Below are 24,717 nucleotides of genomic sequence, written 5' to 3'. Positions count from 1 at the left end.
ACGTAAAGTGAAACGGTCTGATTGATTACGTCATCATAATCATCATCAAGTTGTCCTTGTCCCTACAAAATGTCGGCACTGTTACTTTTCGATACATTTCTACAAACTTCATATATGAATTCTCTTTCATATATCCTCTTACACATAATCCATTCAATCTTTCTGTATTTTTTTATACTATAAAATGGCAAACGAGCAGGTGGCCACCTGATTCGCCGTAATAGCGAAGTGATCGCTGCCCACAGACATCCGCAATTGCAGATGCGCAACCTCCTTCCACTGCCCTTTTTCACGCTTGTCATGTAAGAAAGAGGACTAAAATTAGGCTTCCGGCACACACTCATAAGACGAAACGCGGAATTGCTTTCACTTAACGCTTATCTTCTGTGTGGTCGTGGTAATTCACCGGTCTACCTATAAATATAAAAGAAATCTATCTATATATATAAAAGAAAGTCGTGTTAGTTACACTATTTATAACTCAAGAACGGCTGAATCGATTTGACTGAAAATTGGTGGGCAGGTAGCTTAGAACCAGGAAACGAACATAGGATAATTTTTATCCCGTTTTCTATTTCTTTTTCCGCGCGGACGGAGTCGCGGGTAAAAGCTAGTCTTATCTATATATATAAAAGAAAGTTGTGTTAGTTACACCATTTATAACTCAAGAACGGCTGAATCGATTTGACTGAAAATTGGTGGGCAGGTAGCTTAGAACCAGGAAACGGACATAGAATAATTTTTAACCCGTTTTCTATTTTTTTTTCCGCGCGGACGGAGTCGCGGGAAAAAGCTAGTATATATATAAAAGAAAGTCGTGTTAGTTACACTATTTATAACTCAAGAACGGCTGAATCGATTTGACTGAAAATTGGTGGGCAGGTAGCTTAGAACCAGGAAACGGACATAGGATAATTTTTACCCCGTTTTCTATTTTTTATTCCGCGCGGACGGAGTCGCGGGTAAAAGCTAGTATTTATATAAATTAACTAATAAATTCTTAAGATAAAGCAACTATGATTGTAACAATAATATGAAGGTAGTTTTCGTATCCAAATGGTGACAACACTGAAGCTTTTTAAGATGTGTTGTAATTTGCATTTCCATGAAATGTTTGTTGACATTTTTTAGTACAATATTGTTTGCATTTTCATCACTCTGACAATATGCTGTAATAGTAAAGTACATTTGTAGCAAATGCTTTACGAGAATAGTAAAATTTATCACAACAAGAAGAAAACTCACAAACACGTACAGAATTATTGATATATTACATATTACTTTTCCAAATTAGAAGTAAGTAAATTATAATGGATTATTGTAATATTTCTTTTGACTATTGAGGTTTATTTAAAACTATTTCTTTTTAATGTCACCGCAAAATGTTCAGTGCCTGTTACATAACAAGCTGTAACAGTGCGAGCCAAGCCACGTTCGCCGCAAGTGGGACCGAATTATTTAACTGTGGACAATACCAGCTACGCTTTCAAATATATACGATTACTAACACACTTGATTTAGATAAATATTATAAATTCTAACATTCAATATATTAAGACATGTAAAGTTTTTTCGCTTAGAAAGCTTAAACAAATGGAATGAAATAATCTTAATCTTATCTTACTAATATAGTAAATGCGAATGTTTAGATGTATGTTTGTTAGAAGGTGTCTCCGGATGAAATTTGGCAAAGATGTAATACGTAGTTGGGAAGATCACATAGGCTACTTATTTTTTTTTTAATTCTGTACGGACGGAGTCACGGGCGACAGCTAGTCTTAAATACGTGTATGAATTGATACTACCTTCCTACAGTCCAGATATCACTTTAATTTGGCACTGTATTCCGTATGAAAATTTTCTTAGTTCTTTGAGTTTTTTTACAGGAGTATCGGTGTTGGTTACATACACAAGAGGATCAAGGACCGAAGTGTCTCAATTTCAGCAGAATAAGCTACTTACGTACGATACATGTTCTATAAATCAGCTTATATCATGCACTATGCTGTGTGAATATTCATGTCGTTATGTCTCCATCTCGCAGTGTTACTGCGCGGAGATTGGTGCACATTATTCACAGCTCGTGATTAAGTCGTGTTACATCGATGCAGTGCTTTGTTTATTCTGTATAGTGCTAGGATAATGTATCATAATACTGTTATGAGGGGTTTCTAATGGATTAGTGAGGCAGGCGAAATGAGTAATGTAATCATACTTTCAGGTGTTGGAAACATTTTTATCTGAAGACAGAAATCAGCGCAGAATTTAAAAAAGTACCCTATAATATGCCAACGGGCATCAGCTACCTTCCAGTCAAAATCGTTCCAGTCGACCGGAGTTAGACATACAGATAGACTAACATTCTTTTTTTTTTTCGTTATTAACAACGCCAATACATCACGTATACGAAATATAATTTTTTTTCTTCTATATTATATACAGACAGTCCAATCTTATTAATAAATATAGATGTACACTACAAAGTTTAAACCGTGTAATGTTTTCGTCGTACTCAGTATTAGATACAAAGATGGTCAAAACATTTCACCCAATCCGGTAATAATAACGAAGTAACAGCCCGAGCCGAGGCTCCTGAGGGAGCCCTCGAGCCTAGTTACTCTTAAACGAGGTTTAGGATAAGCGCCATCTGCGCCCGGCCACCTCAAGCCCGGTGAAGCAGCAGTCACAAAAAAAACCATTTCAGTCGAGAATTTGGCATTAGCATAGACATATTTAGGTACCATATATTTTATTTAATAAATATTATATATTGCATTTTAGTTTATTAAATGTACTTAACATTCTGAATCCTGAATATTTTGGTTTTAAGCAGCTTATTTTTTTGTTAAATAACATAATAATTTTGAGAAATATGAAAATATGAAAACCCAGCGCCGAAAATGTTATTAAATTCAACCTTTTCCACGAGGTCGCTTCAATCTTAAATAATAAAATACCTTTTGCTGGAATTAATTAAGGCTAGATTGTGGTACAAAATTTATAAGAGACCGCTTGCTGATATTTCATAAAGAGATTTCGGGTCAACAGTACTTAAGCTAGGCTCTGGCCTTTGACCTTTAAGATACAGGATCTGTAAGCGCACACATTGCCCACTTTCAAATAAAAACAGACAATTCTAAACTTGCTCGTCTTCATTGTTCGTTTTATGTAACTATATAAATTTTTGACTTAGTTGCATAAGTGTCAGCTTGATAAGTCTTAGTAAGTTATATCATCTCTTTAGTCAAAGGCTTTGTCTATTACATAGTCATGTAGTGTAATGTGGTATAGACCTACGATTATTTTTTTTACATTATAAGTTGGCAAACGAACGATGGGCCACCGGAATTCGTCGGAAAAGTGAAGCGACCGCCGCCCATAGTTATCTGCAATTGCATATGAGTTGCCTACCTATCAACAGAGGAAGGGACGCATAAAATGAGATAATTACCCATTCCTATGCATCGCCTACTTCGACAAATCCACTTCCCCTACCCATCCTTTCCATATAAGAAAAGGGTGGGAAGGACCAATAATAGGCCTCCGGCACCATACTCATCAGACGAAACGCGGAATTTCTTCGACATCTGTGTGGTCGTGGTATTTCAACAGGCGAGCCGACCCATTTGTGCAACAGATGTTGTTGCTGGCGTCTATCACTGTCTACCTACCCCTACCTACGATTATTCTGTGCTCTAAGGCATAAGTCTGGCGAAGTATCTTAGTTAGATTTGATAAAGGAAAGAATGATGTTTTATACCTATAATTTTTACTAATAGCATGCGAGTCCTATTGAGCTATGCTCATAAATATTTTCGTACATTTTTTTAGGGGTTTACACCGCTAAAACATCCATATAAAACTTATTGTTGTCTCTATTTTTTCATCGAGAAAGAGAGTGATGATTGTTTTTGAATATAAGTGTTTCGGTAGTGTAAACATACGTTTAAGTGTAACCTAAATTCGTTACGATTGTAAACAAAGACAAAAGAGCATTAAAGGTTTCTAGTATTAAATCCTCTCGGGTTTCAATCTTAAGACAAAGACAAATTGCAATTTAAACTAATATTAATGTTTTTAAAGTACACTCTAACGTTGGATACTTAGAGACAGCCTTTGTGAAGTAAAACGGAAAACACTTAGACTGGCTGCACGCTCCATTAACTTTACTGAAACTAGCTATCGGAGAACTTCCGCTCCCCCGCAAAGACCCCTCAGAGAAGTTCTATTGACTTAAAATATCGGGGGCTGTCTTAAAAATACTATTTTTAAGAAGACAATAGCCAAATGTTCTTGCTGTTGAAATAATTTAAATTATCTAGAAGCATCTTGGAGGGAAGGACTGGCTACTGAAATGACGAACGACAGATCTGAAGAAAGAAAAATGTTGCGTCGACCATAAGATGGTATAAAGACAGGAATATCATGAACCAATAGTATGTAATTCAAACAGATTGATTTATTTTTAATAAATAAATTATATCGTACGAAATTATAAAGGGTATACAATATTGATCGCATACGAGTTGAAATTCAATTCTAGTACTTAGCCTCTTACGACCAATAAAACTGATAGAACGCTATAAAACTGAAGCAGACCCACGTGAGGGACATAAACGATACCAGACTACAGCGTATCCAGGTATAGTACGATCCAAACTTTATGACCGCTCGCAATTATAGACGAAGTAGTGAGTTTTAGCTATTGGCAACGTAAAGGGAAGGGTGGGGTACAGAATAGCCACCATAAAGTTTGAATTTTATAATACATAATATATATCCTAAGATCACCAACAAAAAGTTTCATATTGATGTCAAGAATTAGTTGCAAGTTGAGTTTACTTATTTTTTAAACTCACCATAGATATTTACTTAACCAATTTTCTTTTCCTCAAAGAGAGTTAAGGTGAGTGCACTTTTTTATCGGTCACATCTATACAAATATTATATTTTTAACAAAGTTAGCAAAGCATGATAATCGTCAATATGGTTGCTTTGATGAAAACATAATAGAAAACAATATTAAACCCAAAACAATGAAAGTTATGTTTTATTCCCTCCTGTACCCGTTACCTTTGTTAAATTTGTGCAGATTTCACGCTCCTTTAAATATATGGGCTGTGTAAATTGAAATGTTTAAACACGGGTGTATTTTTTTATAATTTACTATTCTATTCTATATATTTCTACTATTTACTATATTATGAAATATTCGTTTTTGGTTGTCGTTAATTGTAAAACAATATGTTTACATTTTAAACTTACACGTTTAATGCATATTTCTGATATAAAATCTACATTAAGTGAAGTAAATGCTTCCTTAGTGATCTATAAAAACTCTTAATGATCTTCTTTAATGATGTTAGATCTTTGCTTTAACTAAATAACATATTGAAAAGGAACATCTTTTATCTAAAAAAGACTGCAGCCCAGTACTATTCATATTTGAGAATAACTTTCCCATTTCGCGATAGAATGAAAAAGCAAATCATCACATCCAACAATTCCCATTTGATGGCACGTAGCAGTTAATCAAGCTTATCCGTGGCGCGGCGATACGGTGCAGCACTGACCAGCCAGCAATTGTCTCTGAACCGCTGCTGATTTATGCATGGACTGCAAATGAAGCCCGGATACATTTGCACTGCGGGGAATTGTTTCCTAATATCTAATACTTCGCTATTAATAATAGATAGACAGTAAAATAAAAAAATAACAGAACATGTAATTCTTGTTGGTTCCAAATAAGATTTAATTTTGCGCTAGAATAGATATAGCGATAGTCGAATTGATTCAAACCCACAACCATGTGATACGATGCCAGCAATCTTAACCATCGGCGCTTTACTATATACGTAAAGGGTCTCTATTAAAAACCAGTTAACGAATCTTCGTGCGGTAATTGGAATTATAACAATTTGAGGAACGGTCACGACGCTATTTTAACGATATCAGGTGTCTACTTGCTTATTTGCCATCTTACTTCTTATCTTACTTCTTACTTTATACTGATATTATAAATGCGAATATTTGGTTGGATGGATGGATTTATGGAAGTTTGTTTGAAGGTATCTCTGGAAGGGCTTAACGGATCTTGATGAAATAGTTCAGAGATGTAGAACATAGTCTGGAAGAATACATAGTCTCTAATTTAGTTTTTTTTTATTCCGCGCGGACGAAGACATGTGCGACAACTAGTATGCAATATAAAAATGTCATCTTTTTAACTATGTAGGATATATATAAAGATAAAAAGTAATAATACTGGCTGGATCCTTTACAAAAATAAATTATGACGGTATGTGAAAGAAGCGAAGCGTTTAAAATTAAAAAAAATACATAATATGGAATGTTTGTCGGCGCCTCGTAGATCTTTCTATTAAATATGTAGTTTTTCTATTTAACCTTTTTTCTTTGTTTTAATTAGAACAATAATTAATTTAGCAGTTTGTTATAATACAATAATTGTTAGGATTATCCTTTGTTCAATATACGTAATCTCATTTTGCCAGCTATTGCCTTCTCAAGTAGCGATAACCTCGGCTTTGTGGTTTACGGTTATTGGAAATTTGTTTGATTTGATTTAATGTTTATATTCACTTATAGTATTAGAAGCTTTAAGTATAATTGAAGTATCTTCGTTTCGATTCATTATAATAAGATTATCATCGTAATTTAAAAAGAAATTGAATGCTGTGGGTGATAAAAATCATATTTCATTGCGGCTCGTAATTTACACGTAGGTATCTTGCTCATAGATTTTCAATCGCACTCAAATTACAACGCGCAAAATTTTAGGATGGCTTAATTTTACATAGAAGTATATAAAAGGTTATTTTTTAGTAGTTTTCTTTATACTTATGCAGTGTGTTTATTAGAAACAAAAGCTGCAATAACGCGAGATGGTTACGAGCTTTCGCTGCAAGAGCCTCTGAGCTTCTCTCGAGAGCTTTGGCCCGCGATGACGTCATAACAATACCATTTGCATAATTTGTTGTATTACGAGTACAACTGCTAAGTTAAGTGTATGTTTGTATTTTATTTGTAAATATGAGATTCCTTCGTACATTAATTGTGACTGTAAAGTTCAGTGACCAGTAAATGTAAAATATTTTTCGGATCCAGTGTACTACTGTTTCAATACAAAGATTTCATCAAATATCGAGCTTCTTTGACCTTGTTCAGCTATAACAAAATTTGAAACAATATTTTCTACGTTCATACACAGAAAGGTTTTATTTTAATAGGTTTATTTGGAGACATATTTACTAAAGAGCTGCTTACGTAACTACACGAGTAACGTCCTGAGTTGCAGTTACTGTATTACTTTGATTGACGAATTAAAAATGAGAAAATAACTATTATGGAAAAAGGATAGAATAGCGACAAGTTTTGATTGCTTGCCGGAAAAAATAGTGGTCGATCCCTTTGGGAACGAGAGGTCAGAGCGCGAATAAAAAAAGCAAATCACAGGACCTTTTGAAACGACATTGGTAATTTCTTATTTCATCCCCTCAGTCGCCACACAGCTCGTAAAATTTGATCGCATTCTTATGCCTAGGGAAGCAAGATAATAAATAAATCGAATTTTTGTTAAAAGAAAAAAATAATTTATATTATTACTCTTTAAATTAACCGCCAGAGAAATAAAACATTAAGTTAAAAAGAGAATGAGAGAAACATTCTTTTGTCTTGAATATAATGAAATACATAAAGTTTAAAAAAAGCCAACATCACGCGGTGTTCCCAGGCGGTCACCCATCCAAGTACTGACCGCGCCCGACGTTGCTTAACTTCGGTGATCGGACGAGAACCGGTGTTTTCAACGTGGTATGGACGTTGGCGACCGCTGTAGCATATTTATAGAAAAAGATTTAGTTGAGATATAATTAAGTTTATGTATATAAAGAATTTAAAAAAATCTTAAATTTGTCTGTAATTGCATTTATTTAAAGGTAAATAGAAAAAAAACACTTCTGGATATTTTATGCAAAAAAAAAAAATGAGTAAGAAAGCAACGAAAAGCCAACATCACGCGGTGTTCCCAGGCGGTCACCCATCCAAGTACTGACCGCGCCCGACGTTGCTTAACTTCGGTGATCGGACGAGAACCGGTGTTTTCAACGTGGTATGGACGTTGGCGACCGCTGTAGCATATTTATAGAAAAAGATTTAGTTGAGATATAATTAAGTTTATGTATATAAAGAATTTAAAAAAATCTTAAATTTGTCTGTAATTGCATTTATTTAAAGGTAAATAGAAAAAAAACACTTCTGGATATTTTATGCAAAAAAAAAAAATGAGTAAGAAAGCAACGAAAAGCCAACATCACGCGGTGTTCCCAGGCGGTCACCCATCCAAGTACTGACCGCGCCCGACGTTGCTTAACTTCGGTGATCGGACGAGAACCGGTGTTTTCAACGTGGTATGGACGTTGGCGACCGCTGTAGCATATTTATAGAAAAAGATTTAGTTGAGATATAATTAAGTTTATGTATATAAAGAATTTAAAAAAATCTTAAATTTGTCTGTAATTGCATTTATTTAAAGGTAAATAGAAAAAAAACACTTCTGGATATTTTATGCAAAAAAAAAAATGAGTAAGAAAGCAACGAAAAGCCAACATCACGCGGTGTTCCCAGGCGGTCACCCATCCAAGTACTGACCGCGCCCGACGTTGCTTAACTTCGGTGATCGGACGAGAACCGGTGTTTTCAACGTGGTATGGACGTTGGCGACCGCTGTAGCATATTTATAGAAAAAGATTTAGTTGAGATATAATTAAGTTTATGTATATAAAGAATTTAAAAAAATCTTAAATTTGTCTGTAATTGCATTTATTTAAAGGTAAATAGAAAAAAAACACTTCTGGATATTTTATGCAAAAAAAAAAAATGAGTAAGAAAGCAACGAAAAGCCAACATCACGCGGTGTTCCCAGGCGGTCACCCATCCAAGTACTGACCGCGCCCGACGTTGCTTAACTTCGGTGATCGGACGAGAACCGGTGTTTTCAACGTGGTATGGACGTTGGCGACCGCTGTAGCATATTTATAGAAAAAGATTTAGTTGAGATATAATTAAGTTTATGTATATAAAGAATTTAAAAAAATCTTAAATTTGTCTGTAATTGCATTTATTTAAAGGTAAATAGAAAAAAAACACTTCTGGATATTTTATGCAAAAAAAAAAAATGAGTAAGAAAGCAACGAAAAGCCAACATCACGCGGTGTTCCCAGGCGGTCACCCATCCAAGTACTGACCGCGCCCGACGTTGCTTAACTTCGGTGATCGGACGAGAACCGGTGTATTCAACGTGGTATGGACGTTGGCGACTGCTGTAGCATATTTATCGAAAAACATTTCGTTGGGTGAATATTACCATTTTGTGTACTAAATAGTTTGAAAAATTAAAGTTTGTCTGCCTGTATTAAAATATCTGCATAAATCAACAATTTAGACTGTTTTTTCCTATGATACTGTGAGGAAAAGTAGAACCTAAAGACTTCTCACTCAAAATAAGAACTGATTTAAGCTACAGAAGATTATAATGAATTGGATCCTAGTGTCAGTCGGGCAAAAAGCTTTTTAATTAACTTTTACGCAACAAAATGTATTGCCCGTAGAAAACAACTTTTCATGTGAAATGATGGGGGGCTATTATGAGAATTTAGGTCGGACCGAGCGCTACGAGGCACGTCGTTAAGCGGAGCGGACTCTGCGAAAAAAACCTAATGTAGGTACGCAACCAAAAGCGTCTCACAATCTCACATTTTAATGCTTCGTACTCTTTAATTAACAGACGCAATGGCTATAAGAGTAAATCAGTGGTTAAAATTTAGATTAACATACGACACGATCCTCAAAAATCTTGTATTTTCAGCTTAACCCTTTTACTACGCCTGGGCCTACTAACTTCTACTTGGCAACGTTAAAAACTAGCATTTACATGTTTTTCTTTTCGTAATGGGTAAGTTTTCTTTTAGGTATGAACTAAATAAGATAAAAGAAAATTATTAGTCTGTCCGATATGTTCCTTCCGATTTTCGATAGGTAGTTCAGAAGGGCCTTGAACATATTATAATTATTGAAAACACATGACATCTTTACATATTCTACAATAATATGGTACATATTATTATTAATTTAGGCATTTAGGCATTTTTGCTTTTTTTTCTTAAAGGGCAAATATGCGACAAGCGAAAAATATGGTAAAAACTTTCGCAAAACTTGCCATACTGAGAATAATTTCTCCTCTTTGGTTGAGATGAAACTGATTTAGATATTTGTTTTGATTTTTTAATATAATTTTAAAAATGTACACCAAAATTTAAGCGAATTTCGTTTCAAGTGTCTTAAAAAATTGCCACGAACTTATCGGACAACCCAATATAATATAAGGAATCCAACATGTATCAGAATTGGCGAAGTTTGACGAAGATGTTTTTATGACCTCGTCTATATTTAACTTTATAGGAAAAAGGGTTTTTATCGATGAAAAGCCTAGAATAAGATTTGTATGTAGAAAAAGTACAATGTTTTGGTAATAAAAGATTTTACACACAAGATAAAGTAATACTAAATCTGACAAAGTATATCCTTTTTGACACCCTCATTACTCCTAACTCGTGACGTGACGTCACACATAAACGTAGACGGCGTTTATGTTGATATAGACGTAGAGGTGGATGTAAGCTCAGGCGTAGGCGTTGTCGTAGACGTATACGTAATAACTAACTAGGGTGACGCAGAGACCCAAAGTGGGCCTTGGCCTCCGACAACAAAAGTCTCCACTTTCTCCGATCCCCCGCCGTCCCGGCCCAATCTCGGACCTGTAGGTCCCGAAGATCTCTATCTACCTCATCCATCCAGCGATATCTGGGACGGCCAACTGGACGCCGACCACTCGGTCGTCCCATATATGCGCGTTTGACACCACGACCATCATCCATTCTAACGTATACGTAATATTGCAAGTAAATATGAAATTACGTCAAAAATTTCAAAAATAATTTTTAAATTGTTTTAAACTAGCAGATATAGTTTGGTAGCATAAGATGCCATGTTTTGATATATTCATAAGCAATTTCCCCGCACGTTCATCGACACCGGATCTCTAATGGTCGCATTTACGACCCGCTCTGTATTAAAATTTACTGCAAATAGACAAACAGGGGTCGACGCTAACATATTTATTATTTAACAAAGAAACATTCGTACACTATACCTTAATATGTAACTAGATTAAAGATTACTTTCAGAAATTGTTATATATTTAAGTTTTGTGAAAATTTAAGTACCCTATTATGTATTGATGTACAATAATTCACAAATACTAGACTTTTGATATAAAAAAAATAATTACAAGAAAAATGTTATATAAAGAGATTTAATTTCAATTTCTTTGCGCAGGTGATACTCAGACATCGTTAAGAACACCACTTTACAATGCTATTCACGCGAATGTATCCACAAAACAGTTTAATGTGAGAGTTACCTCGGATACTGGCCACTAAGTGTTACTTGAGAACCTCCAGGTAAAAGGAATCTTTGGCAACAATAGCCTTACGCATTATCCTCGAGCACTGAATTATACAATACTATTGTAACATAAAGACTTCAATACACCACAAAATATCAGTAAGACGATTTATCTTGATAAAGTATTTAGGTTTTATAGTGAAATAGGGTTGTCATAATGGTTTGTCTGTCACATTTGTGACCTTAGAGCCCAACCATAATCGATCTTCCTTTATATGTGAGAGAGAGTATAAAAATTGATCGCCCGGTATTCTAGTTACTCTGTTGTCAGAAGTGACAGTATTTACACATATTTTTGTCACTGTTTTTTCTAAGAAAATGTGAGGGATCACACGCAATTGAAACCCACAGAAAAATCGGACAAAGAAGCAATGGAATAGAAATGTTAATTATTAATAAATTAGAACAAAAATGATCGAGATCGATTATTGAAACGTAAAAGATCATAAATAATTAAAAAATAATTTATTAAATTCATAATAAAAATAGAATTCTTTCTTCATAAGTCTTTAACAAATCATTCAGTTGCCTTAAATAAAATGGATCGTTTTAAGTAAAATGAGTGAAATTAAAATAAGCCTTTTATCAATAAAGGAATGTCATTCACAAAGCCGCTCCATTATTTACACAGTATTATGATAATAACAAAGACCTTTGATACAAATGAAACTGTAAGCCTCAAAAACAGACATTAATTGAAGGATTTTCTTGCTTTTCATCCTTATATCTTCGTATAAAGGTACCATTACATGAACTTCAATAAGAAAAAATTAAAAAACTGTCAATAAAATGTTGCACGTATCTAGGTTTTTTTTATTCATGGCTAGCAAAGCCTGATCTACAATATTCCAAAAAGTATGCATTTTTGTGGTACACTTTGCTAAGAAACTATTAATGTTTCAGATTTGTTCTTGGATACACACACACACACGCACATACACACACACACACTCACTCCGCTGGCACAGCGACCCAAAGTGGGTTTTGACCTCCGACACAAGAGATCGCCAGATTAATTAAAGTAATTTCAATTTATTTGTAGATATGGTATCGATATAATAATTATTTGAGATGTAATTTTGTTATTTATTAGTATTTTATTGTATTCCTAACGCAATCTTTTCAACTGGACTGTTGAAACATATTCAATATAAATGACAAGGTAAAAAACCACATGAGTCATCCTGAAGTACCGTTTTTGCTAGTATTAGATGAAATGCTAAATTTTCGAATAATTTTTGATTTTGGGCACTTTAAGTTTGGTTGCAATATTATTTCTTGATTTAATAGTAGTTTGAATTCTTATACGTAATAACTTAGTTACTTTATACGAGTACACTAGTTTATAACTAGGGTTTAAAAGTTTCAGTAAATAAAATGGATTTTCTACTTCCAGCATTAAATAAGTTAAAATATGAGCACGTTAAACGACAGTTATTTGAACTTCAACTATCAGCCATTAAAGTTTGCAAAGTTACGCCATTTTTTATTTTGAAAAGAGCAACGAAGTGAGAAAAGATTTGTTAGTTGTTTGCGACTCGTTCTTCTGAGTTACATCTCACTTGTATTCTGAATACAAAAGTGGAAACAGCACGGAAATAATATGGCTTATTTTCTTTACATTAGAATTGTATTTTTTTATAGAAATAGCAGTGAAGGTGTAAGGTTCACCAGTTGTTAAGTAAGTGATCACTTACTGCAAACGTTTGCGCTACTTTAATAGGGATACATTTTTATCTTACTAATAATATTAATGCGAATGTTTAGATGGATGTTTGTTTGTAGGTATCTCCGGAACGGCTCAACGGTTTTTTATGAAATTTGGCATGGATATAGAACTTAGTTTGGAAGAACATATAGACTACTAGTTAAGTTTTTTTTTAATTCCGCGCGGACGGAGTCGCGGGCGACAGCTAGTAATTTGTAAATGCCGGCACCGCATCTGCAATTCCTCTGGTGTTGCGGATGTTCATTCGTGTCGTTGAACACCTCGGTGTTCCCTCCACTCATTTGCCCCCTTCTCTTATATAAAAAAATAATTTTCTGATCACTTTCAAAATATCGCGTTAACTTGTTTTAAAGCTGTATTACTACTGCTTTGAATTTGACTTATGACTTTATATTCCAATACTGATTACACAAGTATTCGCATGTGAAATGAAAGGTTTAATGATAAATTTTGCATCTTCAGTCAAGTAAATAGCAAAATAATAAAAATAAAAAAATAATATTTCCTTAATTTGTTAACGGATTACTTTTTTAAAGTTAATTTTATTTATTTTATTCCTAAATTATGAATACTTAATCTGTTGCATCACCGCCTTTTTATGTCTGATACAACAATCATAACGTCGTGTAATAAATCCCAATTTATTAAACTAAAAAACCTAAATATTCCATTAAGATACTAAAAACTATCATACTAAAAAATGGTAGGCCGCGAGCACGAAATTAGTGACGAGCTGGGCAAATGCTACAGCGCAGCGGTGAGATCTGAACAAAAGTACCGCATCGCTTGCGCTTGTTTCGTGCGCGTTGCTACGCTCGTTGCGCCGCCGTCCCGTGGTATTGGAGACGAAAAATAATTTTCGTTAGTGCGAAACCTTGCTTGGAAACCTCCCAAACGTTTTTCTATTTTTGAGTGTCTCTTTATAAAGAGATCGTTTTTAAAGTGGCATGTTTTTAAATAATCATTTATGTTTTATTTAATTCAATAAGTTATTAAAATAGAATTATACAAATTGCACTTATTGCACTTTCAATTTTAATCTGTTTGTCTTTTTTAAATAGATTTTCATCAAAATTATAGCATAGTGTGACGTCATAACTCAGTACACAACGCAATAAATTCCCGATTAGACTCACTGTAATTGAAGAGATAAAGTCGTCAGTTAAGTTTATGTTAAGTTACGCGGCTGTTGAATTAAACTTTGAGCTGACGTTACCACGATGACGGTTTTATATTAGTTTGATGGCTCTGCAAGTTTTACGAGTAGATCTTACTGTTATTAAATGTATCACAATTGATTAATTTACCGTTTAATTTATACTAAACTAGGGATAAAATGTAGACGGTAAAACAATCTACTATCTATCTAAAAAAATATATTTTTGTCACCGGTGCACAGGCGGCGTATACCATTTGCCGGTAACTATACAAATCTATGTAATGTGTAATTGAGTAGATGGCGTTAGTGTAGCGAGGATTCATACAGCAGTATGAGCAGATGGCGCTAGTGTAGCGTACACATAAACCGGGCGGTCGTCTGAGCCAGTTATTGGCGGATGCCGCTCAGCTTGATTAACTGTGGTCGATTGCATGTGATTGTACCTTTGAACTATTTATGTGGCAAAAGGTAATAACGAAACAGAGTAAACAAGGCTTTGGGTGTAATATAATTATAATAAATATTAGTATTGTGTTAGAATAAGTTTAAAAAAAGTTTATTTTTGTTGACCAACCTTTTTTTTTAAATTCTAAAGTAATTTTGTTCATGTTCATAAAGTTTTCTGTAATTGTAAGTAACATCGAGTTAACACTTTCATAATTCACATGTAATTATTACATTCAATTGTAATATAATTTCAAGAGTTTGATGGAAACAAGAATGTGCTTTGAGTTGAGAAGTTGTAGTGACAAAGGAGGATGTGTTTGCGTCGTGTACTGAACTAATTACATATTCATGGCTACAATCGCAAGAAAGTTGGAATTGATTATGAAGTATCCGGAATACGAAGCATACGTTTTAATTAGTTAATTTGTAAATTATCTCGATGTTGTTTTAGGTGAATTCTGTTTGTATCCTTACAAATGCAAGAAAATTTATTGGTTCTGAATCTTTTGGTTGTTATTTTTATAACCTAAGTTAATAGACTTATTGCCCCGCAGTGAGTTATGATACTCGGTGTAATGAAGCTTCCAACTTATATATCTCTGGGAATAGTTTCGCATAACTTTAACTTAGTTGCAAAATTGTTTGCGTACTCACTTGTGGGAATGTATAATTGAGTCAGAGAAGTCACGAGTACACAAAGGTTTCATACTTTAGAGTATTTAGTACAATAAAAGAAAGGTCTAAGTCCCTCAAGACTCATTCAATTTACTCATGATGTGAAATTACTTTTAAAGCTTTCAAGAAACATGTTTCTTGAAATATCTTCAGTAAAACTCTGAGATTTTATATTACTCTTGATTCCGAGAAATTTCTTCATCGTTTACTTTTCCAACTGCAATAGGGAATTGGAAATCTCTTTTCTATCGAAGTAAATTTTACTTTTAGTAAATAGATGTGTTCACTGGAATTTTAATTTTAAAATGAGATATAGGATGTGTTTTATCTGTTTACGTTTCCACTTTTACGTTTCGTTTCACGTTTTAGAAAATCCTGTTGAATTTTGTTTCAACATCATTTATAGGTTTGGTATAAACTATTCTATTTATGTATAAATATAAACAATATGACAGGCACCCATCAGAACTGAAATCACAAACGAAATCTGAACAGGAAGCAAATTACTAGCCGTCGAAGTCCAAACATAAATCCATCTGAAACGAACCAATTTCAGATAAAAGCATGTTTGTAATTTATTTCACTTTGACGGCAACATGTTCATTAAATGAATGGACGGATTAAGTTATTCGAAGTTTGCCAAATAAAATGTTGCAACAATACTATGGCTTTTACACACTCAATTCTTATTGCTTAAGAGATAAAGAAACACTGATTTAAAGTCGCGGTATATCGGTAAACTTATTTCATCAAAAACAGTTGCAAAATTGGTGTACATCCCCAAAATTTGATATTATTGTAACAAAAGTTTATGACACATTGTATTTTCTTCACCCTTCCCAATTAATAAACACTCCTTTAATAAATTCATAAGATTGAAAGCTTCTAAAAATATTAAATGTGCTTAGTAATTTTTTTGCTCAATTACTCAAATGTAATTTAAATCTCTGAAGTGAGTGTTGAGGCTTTAAGGCGATGTGAGGCGTCGTAAGGCGGTGAAGCGATGTAATGTGGTGAGGCGATGTAAGGCGGCGTGAGGCAGTGAGGCACGCGCACATTCTATATAGCTGATTGAACTAGAAAACACGTGTTTCGAAAACATATCGTTTTATTATCATTCGAAACATGCGCTCAGACATTGCACACAATGATTGAATGAAATGAAATCTATCTTTAATAGTTTCAATTTATTGAATTTTAATAAAATCTTTTATAAAATAAAATTGTGCTCAAGTAATGGACGATGGACGAATTAAAAGAAATCTGTTAAGACACACGCATAACACTTAACTTTTATCTTTTGCCTCTAATTTATTCATCACTTTAATTTATTTATCCAAAAATCATTGTGTTGATGTGCAACATCAGGTGGGATCATGCTAAAGCGCTAGCGCTAAGCGCTTTTATTTGTAATTTAAATATATATATATATATATATATATATGCCATAAAATGTATTTAAGATATACAAAGCGAGTTGTATGGATTGTGTTTGCGTTTGCGGGTCGCGTCACTATCGGTGTTCGTTCGTCGTCGCGCGGTCGAGATAGAATCCAATAAAATAAATAGTGCAGCGGTTTCCACTGCTCAGTCGCGTATTTCGTGACCATTGCCGCACATAAAACTCTCTTGGCTGCCCATTCACACGCTTGATTGCCAATTTTTGAACCCCATTCAAATTGTAACTATATTCTGTAACAAAAAAAAAAACAATTTAAATCTTACTAATATTATAAATGTGAATGTTCAGATGGATGGATGTTTGCTTGAAGGTATCTCCGGAACGGCTCAATGGATCTTGCTGAAATTTGGTATAGATGTAGAAGAAGAGTATATAGTCTGGAAGAACACATAAGCTATTTAATATTTATTTTTAATTTGGCGCGGACTGAAGTTAAAAAAACATAAAAGTTTCTTGGATCAGTGGTTTATTTAGTTATAGCGATGTGTATTAAAGTAAGTTTGTAGATAAACTGTAGCTAATCCCCGCTATTGTACGACCTTCAGTTAGTTTCGTGCGTCCAGCTCGTAAACAGGATTTACGTCTCAAACCTAATTCTAATGGTGGAACTAAGCAGGGATTCCGACGCTAATTCTAGATACAAATGAACTATGCAGTTATATTCTAGCTATATAATCGTAGTAAGGACTTTTTAGATGACGCAGGTACAATTAACACTGATTATTATTACTGTGGATTTCATCTCTCCTTCGCATTGAAAAAATAGAGAAGATTACGTTTTATTACAAATGTTATAGGAGTAAAATTACACGGTTAATTCAACGCAAGTTAATACAACTTGTGTTTGAATATCCTTAAAATGTGTTAAATCTTTTGGATTCATCATCATCAGCTCACTATACGTCCCCACTGAGGGGCTCGGAGCCTACCCCGATTTAGGGGTGACTAGGCCATACTCAACCACGCTGGCCAAGTGCTGGTTGGTTGACTTCACACATATCATTGAATTTCTTCTCAGATATGTGCAGGTTGCATCACGATGTTTTCCTTTACCGTAAAAATGTCGGATAAATGTATATATGTAAATCGTAAATCGTAAATGTATATATATGTAATGCAATCCTGTATGAAAACATTGTTTTGTTATTTGTTATTCGAACACTGGACTAATAAACTATATGAGCTTGTTGTGCATGTTTTGTTGCATTTACACTGAATTTGTATTTAGCGCCAGAATTTCAAATACCAAAATTAATATGTATGGAAGCTGTTTTGCAACAAAATGATAATAGTTTCGAATGCAAATCTGTTTACAGTAAAGATTTGTCATTGTCAGGCATTTTATAAAAATATATTTTTCAGTGATAGGTAGCAAAGTTTTAACAAAAATAAACCAAGACTATTTTCACTTTAGCTCTATATTGAAAATAAATTTGGCACGTACTAGAAATAATATACCGGACAAATAAAAGTTTCTCAAGGGATGTACTGTATTTGAAAAAGTTCGCGCCTTGCCAAATCGTGATATTGGCGAAGGCGGAACAGAAATCTAGCAAATATGAGAAAGTTTCTCACAGCTCGGCGCGGCGTGGCGTTCAGCTGACGATTTTTATTGGCTCGAATTTCAAATGCCTCTGTGATATGGCAGCGTGGAAATTCTCTAACGCTTATTCAGGAATAAATTTCAACCAAATCCGCAGACTAACTATAGATTTAAAAAGTCAGATTTTTTAACAATTGATATAAAATAAAGAACGTAGAAGGATGGAGTGAAACGAAACAAAAATTCCCTTATCCATTCATTAATTCGAACAAATAATTATTGAAAAAAAAAAAAAAATATTCAAAGTGAATTGATTCAAAACGTGCGAAAATTCTTACTCAAAAACTTTTATTTGTACATTCACTATAACAAATATTCTTATTGCTAAGTTGAATTAAAATTAAAATTATGTTTTGTTTATGAATGTCAGATAATATATTTAGGAAATTAAAAATTATGAAATAGAAATATCTATCGTTACAGATTGTTATTTAAAAATATAACGTCGATGTTATCGTGGAAGAGAAAGTCTAGTAAAAGATCCATTAGGTGCATGATAAAAAAACAAACAAAAAGTCAAAGCAAACGGCAGGTACGCTCGCCGCGGATAATTACAGAGCAAGCAACAAAAGACTTGGGGCTATTACGTAACACGCTAGAGTTTCCATTATGTTTTCAAACTCAAAAGGCTAATGTGTTGTTTGAATTATAGTTACCTTAAAATGTGGTTTCACTTACTAAGCTTTTATGACGAGAAATAAACAATTACAAATGGTAAAGTTTTTTAACAACGCGAAAAACTTTTGATGCATCATTTTAAGTCACTAATTTATAGAATTTACTCGGCATGTCAAGATTACTCATGAGTTGTGTACAAAAATAACTGTAATAATTAGAAAAGTTACACGAGCATATTCTACTACGTTAAATATAAACAATAAATTTGCGTCTATTGACCTATGTTTTCAATGCAAATTGGCAAATGATAAATTTATAGCCGCCACGCATCCCCTCGGTCGTTCTGCGGCTGTAAATTTGACCAATAAACGATGGAGCAGATCGTAACAGACACAAATATTTAATGTTATAGCGCACTAAAAGACCTCGCAAGCTCGTTATGTACTCTGCTATATTCTCCTCATCCTTACTGATATTACGGTATAATTTTATTAATTACCAATTTCGGTAATATCGCCCGGTTCATGAAAATATTTAAAGAGAAAATTTTAGGCAATAATTACATTTATGTATTTTATTAGCGGCCAGTATAGAGTTTAAACATTAATAAATTTGGTCAAGTCAGTCAGAGATAATTTAGCTTTCTAATTGTGAGACAATTTTTGACATTTGTCTTTGTGCTTCAGGCAATTTAAAAATGGTTGTCGTAGTTGGATCAAAGATTAAAGTTGCGTGAATATTAATATTCGATTCGTACGAATCTAATCGAATATATTTTGATTTTTTTAATTATTTTCGAAATTCGAATTTTCGAATTAATTTCGAATTTTGATTGTTTCGTTTTGTAAGTTCGAATTAATCTCACACAACTATCAAAGATGATTTAAATACAAAGCTATTTTAAGTACTTAAAGTCCATTAAATTGTTGAAATCATAGGTCACTGCCCGTCTGCAGGTTAAGCGGACTGAATAATACAGAGGAATAAATTCCGACTAAACACGTACCAGACAAAGTTAACTCGCCCCCAAAGGGATGTTGGGGTAAATAAATTAAAAATTACTTTTGTTTCATGATACATAAATTTGTCGTTTATAAAATTATAACGAAAAGGTCGTATGTTTTATACAAGCGTCTATTACTAAAACTAATGCTACTGACAAATGCTAAATAGTTTGAATAAAGACAAACTTTAATCTAGCTGTAGTCCGCGACTCCGTGTACGCAGAGTTAAAAAAAAACTTAATTAGCAGCCTTTGTGTTCTACCAGACTATGTTCTATATCTATGTCAAATTTCAGCGAGATTCCTTTAGGAGTTCTAAAGATATCTTCTAAGAAATATTCATCCATCTATCAATCTATAACCTCAAAATATGATTTATCTTTCAATAAAAAATTCGTTCATCTTTAATATCCCACATTATTCCTGAGAACTTAGGATTTTAAATAGTCATAAAATGTTTAAAAATATAAATCTACCTAGGCGTAGCTGGGAGGGGCTTTTAATATTAAACTAAAATGAAAGATTCCTAAATAAAGTAATTAAAACAGTGAATATATTTATGTTCAAAAATAAACTGCAGTGAAGGCAAAAGTTATTTACCGATAACTCGGTTGACAGAACCGCGCGTGAAAAGAATATGAAATACATCGACAGCAAAGAAATGAAGGGTTGCGAGGCCATGAATAATTTACAAGACCTTTGTCGCACTACATCGATAATAAACATGTTATTTCGAAGCTAGAGGAATGAAGAATATTGTAAGTTTTTACTTTTAGAACTCAAAAGGTAACATGAAAAAATTAAGACATTAAAAAAGATACATCTTTTTTCTAATATCTAATTAGTGTTATACACTTGTCTAACAAAACACCTAGCTATGTTGTTCTTAGTTACATCGAAAACCGATATAAGTAATTCGAAATACCAGAAAATGTGTTTCTCAATACAAATTTAATCTATTTAGAATTACGTGTCGCGTTGGCTCGTTTCCTCACCTTAATAGCATTTTTATTCTCACAAAGGACGGAGTTGGCTCTGACTGCCTGTGTAAATCTCGCTAATGTCTTATTTATTCTACCAACTTACACACATCAGATCTTACAGAACGTGCGTAAATTCTTTTCATATTATTTATCATTCTTTAATTATATAGTATAATATATTTAACTAGTTGGTACATACACGATTTTAAATAGTGTTTTTATAATCTAAACTAGCTGTTGCCCGCGACTCAGTCCGCACGTAATTAATTTCAAGAATTAAATCTATTTAACTATAAATGTAAAATTGTTTGATATATAGAATCCTAGTAAATAATAACGTGAGTTTTATTTGAGACCATCAGTAAAAGCATCTTGTTGTCAGAAGAATAAAACTCTGACAAGCTTTTAAGTAAGATTGGTTTACTTTTGGATATATTTATGGTTCGATTGTTTCAGTGGTAGTTATCTACTTTGGTTTGATATCCGTTGTTACAATTGTATTATTATTTGTTACGAGGTAAAGATATAAAGTTTTTGATATTATTTATTGAGATATGAAAGTGACGAATATCTTCTTACTAAGATTATAAATGCGAATGTTTGGATGGATGGATAAATAGATGTTTGTTTGAATGTATCTCCAGAACGACTCAATGGATCTCGATAAAATTTGGTATAGATGAAGAACATAGTCTAGAAGAATATATAGGCTTATTATGTTTGTCTTTAAATTCCGCGCGGACGGAGTTGCGGACGACAATTAGTATAGATATTAAAAAAAATTATCTGTTATTTACAGAAACAGCACAGCATACGTAGTATATGTATAATAATTATGTTTTACACACAATTGAAATTAATGTACTGGCGTTTTGGAAACACTCCGCTAACATTTGTAAAGCGTATATAAATCGAGCTTAAGAAAATCGTCTCCTGTGATCTGCTATAATGTTAGGAACCTCTGTAAAACATCCCACAAGTGTATGTTTAAATTATACATTGTCATTAGATAATAAACGTTTATAATTTCAAACAGAAATGGCGCCATCTGCATAATAAGTTTAGCGAGTTCCGTTTGAATTGAGCTTTGAATTATTAATTAGTCGGCGCTGAGGTACCCCCGCCCCACCCCAGAAGTCTCCTTCATCACCCACCTAATGAAATTAGGATCGTAATTAAAATTTCCGAACAACATCTCGCCTCAGGGCGTCGACTTCTCGCCGCGAATGTTAACTAGATTTGCTAATGTGATGATCCTGTTTTAATTTCACCTTAATCTACAAAAAGCCTCGCGATCTGAATTCGCTATTGATTCAGTCAGTCAAGACTGTGTCAGTACGTCGGATTTTTAAATAAATGTCCTTTGTCCACTTAACAAATTGATGTTAAGCGGTGATCTCGTCAAAAAATGGAATCTGCTAGTTTAGTAAGTGCCTATTTATAATACTATATTGAAGATAAGTACTTTAATTTCGGACAGAAACATTCTTAGCCTTCTAGTGCCTCGCAAAATGTTCATAAAAAACTAATATAAAACAAACTTAGGGGTAATAAAAACAAACGTTACTTTTGCTCCTCGCAATAAATTACATTTTACAAAAGACGGATTTTAATATAGACATTTAAATAATTGAAAAACGTAAAAGAAATTTTGGGTAAAAAATACAACATGAATGAAATTTGTGATTTGCATAATATATAAAATTGCCGATTGAAATAAAAGCGCAACGTAATCACGCTGTAGCCTATATTCAGCTCTAATTGGCAGTCGGGCCATTTTTAAGTTTGCATTCAATAGAATATGCATTAACTGCAATTTCGAATTCATTCCGTTTTAAATTTCCATTTATTTGTTTGGCTATAGATTTATTAAAAAGCTGTGAACATTATTTGCAAAGAACGATAAAGATTTATAAAGTTTCATAGGTAGAAACAAAAAGATTTTACTCAGATAACGTATTTTTTAACTATTTTCAATGTGTATTTTCCTTCCAGAGAACTGTTATATATACGCGAGTAATGAAAATAAGAAACAATTTGGAAAGCTTTTAAAAGCTCTTATGTTACCATGAACTGTATTCAACGTCATCACAATATTGAAATAAAACGAGGGCTCGAGATACAGGTTTTACAGATTATTCCAAACTATGCGGTGAACTAAATCCATTCCTTACATTTCATGAACGACCTTAAACTTTTATACTTAAAGTTAATTTGTAATTGAAAGAGACATCATAACAGCTTGTAAACGGAGCTATTAATGATTGTGGCATTCGGTATTTGTCACCACGGATGTGCTAATTACCATGTATCCAGCTAAATATTTAATGTTTGAATGGTGTAATTTATTCACACGAACGCTTAATTGAAGATCCGAGCTTGATTTTGTATCTCCTCACGGAGTTACGTCGAATGAAACAACATTTAAAAATATCTATGTATTCATTTTAATGAATTGATGATTGAAGTGTTTTATAAATCAAATTTTAAACTGCCAATAATACTTTTTGCATTGTTCCATCAAGTTCAAAACAACTTATGAATCTGACATTATCTTAGGAACGGATCTACTGTGTAAATAAAGATTGAGAGCAATATTTGATTTGATTATCCGCCGTAGTTTTGGTTAATATTTTTAAGACATTTCAAATTCAAACGATCAAAAGACCGCATAAACAATCGTTTAGAGTGCGATTGAATAATTTTTGCACACCGTTTCCTACGAATTAATTATTATAACTTTCGGATCGACCTCAAGGATCGAATAAATCTCCATCAATAATTTTATAACAATAAAAATTCTATTCTTTGATTTATTATGTTCGAATTTATAGCAATTTCTTTTGTTATCTTTCTCGTAAGCAAAACTTTATGGAGTAATACGATTCGTCGCGCGATTCGACACGACTCGGCTTGAGATCGGGGAATCAGTTCAATATTGCCTTTGATTGAAACTATGTTATACGTGATCTGGATACGCTGTGTGCTCTATTCACTGATTCTCTAAGAAGTAAATTGTTATTACAATATATTTATGTTGATTCAGTTACGCAGCAGTTAGTTCGACTTAATACGAGGATTGATGTTCAAAACATATTTTTTTTATATCATAAGGTGGCAAAAGAGCAAACGGCCACCTGGATTCATCCGCAAATGCAGATGCGTTACCTACCTTTAATCAACGGAGAAGGGGACGTATAAAAAGAAGATATTTCTCCTTTCTTAATAAGAGAAGGGTGGGAAGGGAAAGAGGAGGGAAGGATATACGTAGTTTTATATTATTTGTACGAAATTGTGATCTGAAAGATTGAAGCCATTGTGGTAGAATTATATTATAGATTGCAAAATCCATCCAATCAGCTTGTGGTCACTAGACGTAGCTCACAATACTTTTACCATTAGCATCAAATTACGTTTGTGGATTGGCCATTGCTTTAATATTTTGATTAATTTGTCTGTTATTTTATTACAATTGAAAAAAAGTATACGTAAATATA

At 33.3% G+C, this 24,717-nt stretch overlaps 6 non-coding genes across 6 annotated transcripts; all 6 read right to left on the bottom strand.

Moving 5' to 3' along the window:
* Positions 1-7,725: 7,725 nt before the first annotated feature.
* LOC123721355 lies at positions 7,726-7,844 on the bottom strand. The gene has a single exon (XR_006756221.1). It is a non-coding gene; the product is annotated as a 5S ribosomal RNA (ribosomal RNA).
* Positions 7,845-8,023: 179 nt separating this feature from the next.
* LOC123721354 lies at positions 8,024-8,142 on the bottom strand. Its single transcript, XR_006756220.1, has one exon. It is a non-coding gene; the product is annotated as a 5S ribosomal RNA (ribosomal RNA).
* Positions 8,143-8,321: 179 nt separating this feature from the next.
* LOC123721353 lies at positions 8,322-8,440 on the bottom strand. The gene has a single exon (XR_006756219.1). It is a non-coding gene; the product is annotated as a 5S ribosomal RNA (ribosomal RNA).
* Positions 8,441-8,618: 178 nt separating this feature from the next.
* Positions 8,619-8,737, bottom strand: LOC123721349. Its single transcript, XR_006756215.1, has one exon. It is a non-coding gene; the product is annotated as a 5S ribosomal RNA (ribosomal RNA).
* A 179-nt stretch (positions 8,738-8,916) lies between these two features.
* Positions 8,917-9,035, bottom strand: LOC123721338. Its single transcript, XR_006756204.1, has one exon. It is a non-coding gene; the product is annotated as a 5S ribosomal RNA (ribosomal RNA).
* A 179-nt stretch (positions 9,036-9,214) lies between these two features.
* Positions 9,215-9,333, bottom strand: LOC123721350. Its single transcript, XR_006756216.1, has one exon. It is a non-coding gene; the product is annotated as a 5S ribosomal RNA (ribosomal RNA).
* Between the last annotated feature and the right edge of the window lie 15,384 nt (positions 9,334-24,717).

This window comes from Papilio machaon, chromosome 10 (genome assembly GCF_912999745.1).
Source record: "Papilio machaon chromosome 10, ilPapMach1.1, whole genome shotgun sequence".
Lineage (NCBI taxonomy): Eukaryota > Metazoa > Arthropoda > Insecta > Lepidoptera > Papilionidae > Papilio > Papilio machaon.
This window is presented reverse-complemented; position numbering and strand designations above follow the sequence as displayed.